General features: G+C 42.1%; 1 pseudogene; it reads right to left on the bottom strand.

The window, feature by feature from the left end:
* Positions 1–1,420: 1,420 nt before the first annotated feature.
* LOC146560288 (tubulin alpha chain-like) lies at positions 1,421–5,344 on the bottom strand (annotated as a pseudogene).
* Between the last annotated feature and the right edge of the window lie 727 nt (positions 5,345–6,071).

The following is a 6,071-nucleotide window of genomic DNA, read 5'->3' as shown; positions in this document are numbered from 1 at the left end:
TTACAAATAAATAACTGTAAAGTGCGGTGTAAGTAATATTAGATTAGTATATTATTAGATAATTAATAATTAATATTACTAATAATTATTATTAATAATATTAGAGTAAGTAATATTATAGAGTAATAACCCGCAGTTCAAAAAAGCTCCCCTCCGACAGCCAAACCCATCTGTTCTCTGATTGGATTGTTACATTTGTGATTGACATGACATTGACCAATCAGATGAAAGGAAGAAAAATAGGGTCAAAATTCGTACTTGTAACTTGCAGAGATTCACACGGGGTTTTTTTTGGCTAAGTCCACATACAAATCTTTTTTACACACACACAAATTCTTTTTACACATACAAAAGTACAAGTACAAAACATTTATAACCACATTTGCTGTAAATTATACAGCATTGACATATGTATGTAAAATGTTTACTGAAGTTAGTGAAACAGTGTTTGTAAGGACTATAAGGTCCATAATTACTGAGGCAGTTGGGCTGTTTTGCAATCTTGGCTCAGTACACACACACACACACACACACACACACTCCATTTTTATCTGTATCTAACATTTCCGAGCAGCATGTCTTCATTATCTGTGTGTCTGCACTCTGCAAACACTCTGATTTCTGTGGTTTCAGATCCATTTCTCTCTCAAGGGAAATAAAGGGATTACATGGCCGTCTTTTCCTGTTTCATATGTTAGGCTATAGCTGTATCCTAATTCAGGGTCTGCAGCCTTAAAGGCCGCATTTTAAGGCCGATTACGTCACAGCGACGCGACGAAGGCTGTCCCACTTCGAAGGCTGTCCCACTTCGAAGGCTGCTCGAAATCCGGCCCTCAAATGCGTCCTTCATTTCCCTGAATTTTAAGGATGTGGCGGTGTAGACTTTGTGGCCCAACATATCCCAGAATGCTCAGCGCGGCAGTGGGTGTGGATAATTTTGGCGGAAAAAAACGGGGGATGAGGGGCGCCCGAAGAGTAAACTTTAAGGCTTTGTGAACTAGGGGGGTTAAGAAAGATATAGATTCACTAAAAATGTCGCTTTTAGTTATTATAATGTTAAATTATTATATTTGTAATTTATTTACGTTATTTTACTTTATTCAGAATTAACCTAGCGGTTAACTTTCTTTTCTAGATTTTGGAGGGTTAAAATTAAGCATACCAGTGATTAAACAGCTCATGTACTCTTTATTAAGAAGCACCTTAATAAAAGAAAGTGCTGATACTGAAAGAACAGAACTACAAAACAAAGTGGTCATGTCTCCATGTTACACTCTCACATAGCATTAAAACACATTTTCAAACACATTTATTTAAAGTTGAAAAATATACACAGGAATGTGTAACAAGATTTGGTAGAACAACGTAACAGTGCTTCTGAGCGAACTTGCATAACTTTGATGATTTCATTGCAATAAACCTACTCCTCACCTTCCTCATCTCCCTCCCCATCAACAGAGTCAACTCCAACCTCTTCATAATCCTTCTCTAGAGCTGCCATGTCCTCTCTAGCCTCAGAAAACTCACCCTCCTCCATTCCCTCACCCACATACCAGTGAACAAATGCACGCTTGGCGTACATCAAGTCAAACTTGTGGTCAAGTCATGCCCAGGCCTCAGCGATGGCGGTGGTGTTGCTCAGCATACACACAGCCCTCTGGACCTTGGCCAGGTCTCCACCAGGAACCACAGTGGGTGGCTGGTAGTTGATGCCGACCTTGAAACCGGTGGGGCACCAGTCCACGAACTGGATGGTGCGCTTGGTTTTGATGGTAGCAATGGCAGCGTTGACATCTTTGGGCACCACATCGCCACGGTACAAAAGGCAGCAGGCCATGTACTTGCCGTGGCGAGGGTCACATTTCACCATCTGATTGGCTGGCTCGAAGCAAGCGTTTGTGATTTCTGATACAGTTAGCTGCTCGTGATAAGCTTTCTCTGCAGAGATGACGGGGGTGTAGGTGGCCAGGGGGAAATGGATACGAGGGTAGGGCACCAAGTTGGTCTGGAACTCTGTCAGATCAACATTGAGGGCGCCATCAAAGCGGAGCGAAGTAGTGATGAAGGACACAATCTGGCTGATCAACCTGTTCAGGTTGGTGTAGGAAGGACGCTCGATATCGAGGTTCCTACGGCAGATGTCATAGATTGCCTCGTTATCTACCATGAAGGCACAGTCAGAGTGCTCTAGGGTGGTGTGGGTGGTCAGGATGGAGTTGTATGGCTCAACCACAGCAGTGGACACTTGGGGAGCTGGGTAGATGGAAAACTCCACCTCCTGTGCAAATCTCCCATCCGGACGTTTATGCCTAAAGGGTTGTATGGTCTAAAGAGATTGTTGATTGAGCATTAAACACCAAGTGTTGTTCTTCTTTCAGCCCAAAGATCAAAGAATTGGGGTATTTAACAGGATCCAACCATCGCCCTGATCAGACATATTCTAACAGGATTGCACACAGGATGCTGCAGAAGCAAAATCAGTTTCCAAAACGTCAATCTGGATATCAGCCTGTTTTCTTTTCCTCATTACATCGTGAGCTTTAGAGTATCTGCTGAGCTACTGGGCACAACTTAATATAAGCTGTTTATATTTATTTCTGATCTACAACAAGCAGCACAACTGTTAGAACTGTCACAGCTGACATTAACTTAGATGGAAACCTACTTCCACGACAGAATTGACCTCCTATGATGTCAATATAAGCTCAGACGCATGTTGAATAACAAATATCCACTTTCCCTGCTGCCACCTGCATGAACATTACAGCCAACAGGTGGATTTTCCCGTTTCACAGCTAGCCAAACAACGAGGAAACACTGACTGTTTAGGAGACACAGAGTGAAAGTGGACAGTACATCTTTGGTTTCTTAACATGAAACTCTTTGCTGTAGCCAGGGGGAGTACCAAAGTGACCCCCCTTAGACTTGTTAGTTTTAATCTTGTTTTCCACTGAGGTTCACTGGTTTTCTAATATAATGTAAGTCTATGAGCTGCAGCCAACCCACCAACCTGATGACGTCACGTTCTGTTGTAAAAACTTCAAGGACTTCTCTCTTAAATCTAACTTCACAGACAATGTTACATCTATGCAAGTTTGTGACAGCAGAGCTTCATGGTGCAAATTAATCTTTATACACGTGGTGTTTAATGTCCACTTTAACTCCAAGTGGAAATTTTTTTAATGACTTTATTTTAGGGCAAATTCAAAACACGTTTGGCAGTTTATTTAAATAATATTAAAATCCCCCATAAGTAGGATGGCAAAGGGTCCAATTTGTCCCAGTGGATGGAAATGCAAGGTGTGAAACTGCAGCGTGGATCATTGTTTTCTATTTTTACATAACTGGGAATGCCCAGCAGGCAGACCCAGGACACGCTGGAGAGATTATATCTCTCGGCTGGCCTGGGAACGCTTTGGTGTTCCCCCGGATAAGCTGGAGGAGGTGGCTGGGGAGAGGGAGGTCTGGGCCTTTCTGCTTAGGCTGCTGCCCCCGCGACCCGGCCTCGGATAAAGCGGATGAAGATGGATGGATGGTGTTGATATTGAAAGAGTCAGTGAAAATAAATTTCTGGGGGTAATAATAGATGAAAAACTGGAGTGCTCACGTAAGATATATTCATTCCAAAGTATCACGAAGCATTGCAGTACTAAACAAGGCAAAGCAGGTATCACACGGGACATCACTTCATATTCTCTACTGTTCACTGGTTTCACCATACTTAAGCTTTTGTGCAGAGGTCTGGGGCAACAACTATTAAACCACATTACTTTCACTTTTTACTCTTCAACAAAAAAGCAGTTCGAATCATCCACAATGCAGGTTATAGGGAACATACAAACTCACTATTTTTGCAGTCTGAAATATTGAAATTTGCTGATCTAGTGAAATTCCAAACAGCACAAATTATATTCAAAGCAAAAAATAAGGAACTGCCAGATTATATTCAGAGTATGTTATTTTTTTAAAGGAGCAAGTTATAATTTAAGGGGTTTTTGTAACTCAAAACAGGGAAGGTACGTGCAACAGGAAAAAGCTTTTGTGTTTCAGTGCATGGAGTGAAGCTGTGGAACAGTTTGAATATGAAATTGAAGCAATATCCAAACATAAAACAGTTCAACAAGAGTTATAGAGATATGATCTTCTTGAGCTATAAAGAAGAGGGAAAATGTTGAAATTAAGTGAATTGTTGCTATTTAGAAAATTTCATGGTGTAATATTATATTATATATTACATCAGAAATCTGTTCACTATTTTTATTACAGATTATATGGTAAATGGCCTGTATTTATATAGCGCTTTACTAGTCCCTAAGGACCCCAAAGCGCTTTACATATCCAGTCATCCACACATTCACACACTGGTGATGGCAGCTACATTGTAGCCACAGCCGCCCTGGGGCGCACTGACAGAGGCGAGGCTGCCGGACACTGGCGCCACCGGGCCCTCTGACCACCACCAGTAGGCAACGGGTTCTTTGCTAAATGTACCTGTATATTGTTTACATGATTGAAATAAATTAACAAACAGGCCCAAATACAGGAGAAGGACGGCTGAGAGTGGAAAAAAAAATCACAAAAATAAATACTGCCAGATTTTCAACTTCGGTCTACAAGAAAATAAGAAGATCATGGGATTAGCCTCGATTGCACTTTGGACCTATTGACGGGATGCGCTCCGTCCCTTGATGCATGTACACTTTCAATTTCTGGTTGGGCTGCTTGGGTGCAAAGTAAGTTTCATCATCAGATGATGAGCGTTATGTAAACATCTGCATGAAAACTGGATGCCTGGACTTCTCTGCTTACTTAGACCAAACCAAACCCTGAATTATGTTGGAAAATATGTGATGCTTTATGAAGGATCACATAGGAAACAACATTTTTTTAGTTGTTTTTGAAACTAAAAAACAATTCAAAAAGTTTTAAATAGTTTAGAAAGGACTTTTACATTTTTAGAAATATTCATGGCTGTGTGGTAAAGCTGACTTTATCTCACTTGTAATGGTTCAGATTGGACACTGTGACTGGCCGGTTCTGTGCTCCAGACCACATGTTTGATACCCCTGGACCCATGCAACGAAGTATAAAAAAAACCGTGTCCACACTTTGACCTGTGAAGAGTGAAAGCAGATATACGGCGTGATATCGAGCCAAATGCTTCAAAGTGTTCCTTGATGATGTGATAAAGAAGTGGCGTTCCTCCTCCAACCACAAACAGGAAGCTCATGAAGCGAGCAGAGTCAGTGCTTGTACGACACTGACCAGGAGACCTCTGAGCAGGATGGCTGCAGTCGCACAGCTCTGCTTCTCCCTGCTGTTCACTCTCATCAGCAACATTCATGCAGAAGAATTTATCGCCATAATTGAAGAAGGAGGCTCTTTACAGTTCAAGCTCCCAGATCGAAACAGCTCCTGCATCACCTCCAGACGTGTTGGTGAAGATACTCTGGTCCTGTGGAACATCTCTGACCCCTGGAACAGAAACTTCACAGTACATGAAGACCTGACAGGACGACTCTCATTTCCTGAGACATTTCATGGTTCTTCTTCATTTACTCTCAACAACCTGACCCACTCAGACTCTGGACTGTACCAAGATGTGTGCTGGACTCAGGGCAGCGTGACATATGAGATAAACATCAGCCTGACTGTGTGTAAGACAGTAAGGGGGGAAGAATATATCGAAAGTCGTAAAGACACTGTAGACGTACAATGTAAAGGAGCAGGTGAGAATCTGACGGTGCGTTGGATCAGACATTACGGGGAGTGGAATCAATTATATAAAGACAGAACAATTTTGAAGGTGAATAAAGTCCAAGAAAGTTTCCTGCAGGTGACAAACGCATCACTTCTTCATGTCAACACACGACCAACGTCTTACATCTGCCTGGTGATGAACCAACAGCAGTGTGTGAGCACTTACTCTGCACATTTGACCAGAGAAACAAAGCTACGTTATGCTTCAGAGGGAGACACAGCTGTGCTGGAGTGTCCCTTCATGGACCCCATTCATGACCAGCCCCCAGTTTGGATGAAGGAAATTTCCTACGATGCTGATCAAGAAATTG

This window comes from Mchenga conophoros, linkage group LG14 (assembly GCF_057382185.1).
Source record: "Mchenga conophoros isolate Kocher_MC1m ecotype Shallow Benthic linkage group LG14, M_conophoros_male_GT1.1, whole genome shotgun sequence".
Classification (NCBI taxonomy): Eukaryota; Metazoa; Chordata; class Actinopteri; order Cichliformes; family Cichlidae; genus Mchenga; species Mchenga conophoros.
The sequence above is the reverse complement of the archived record's forward strand: the minus strand, read 5'-3'. Positions and strand labels throughout refer to the sequence as shown.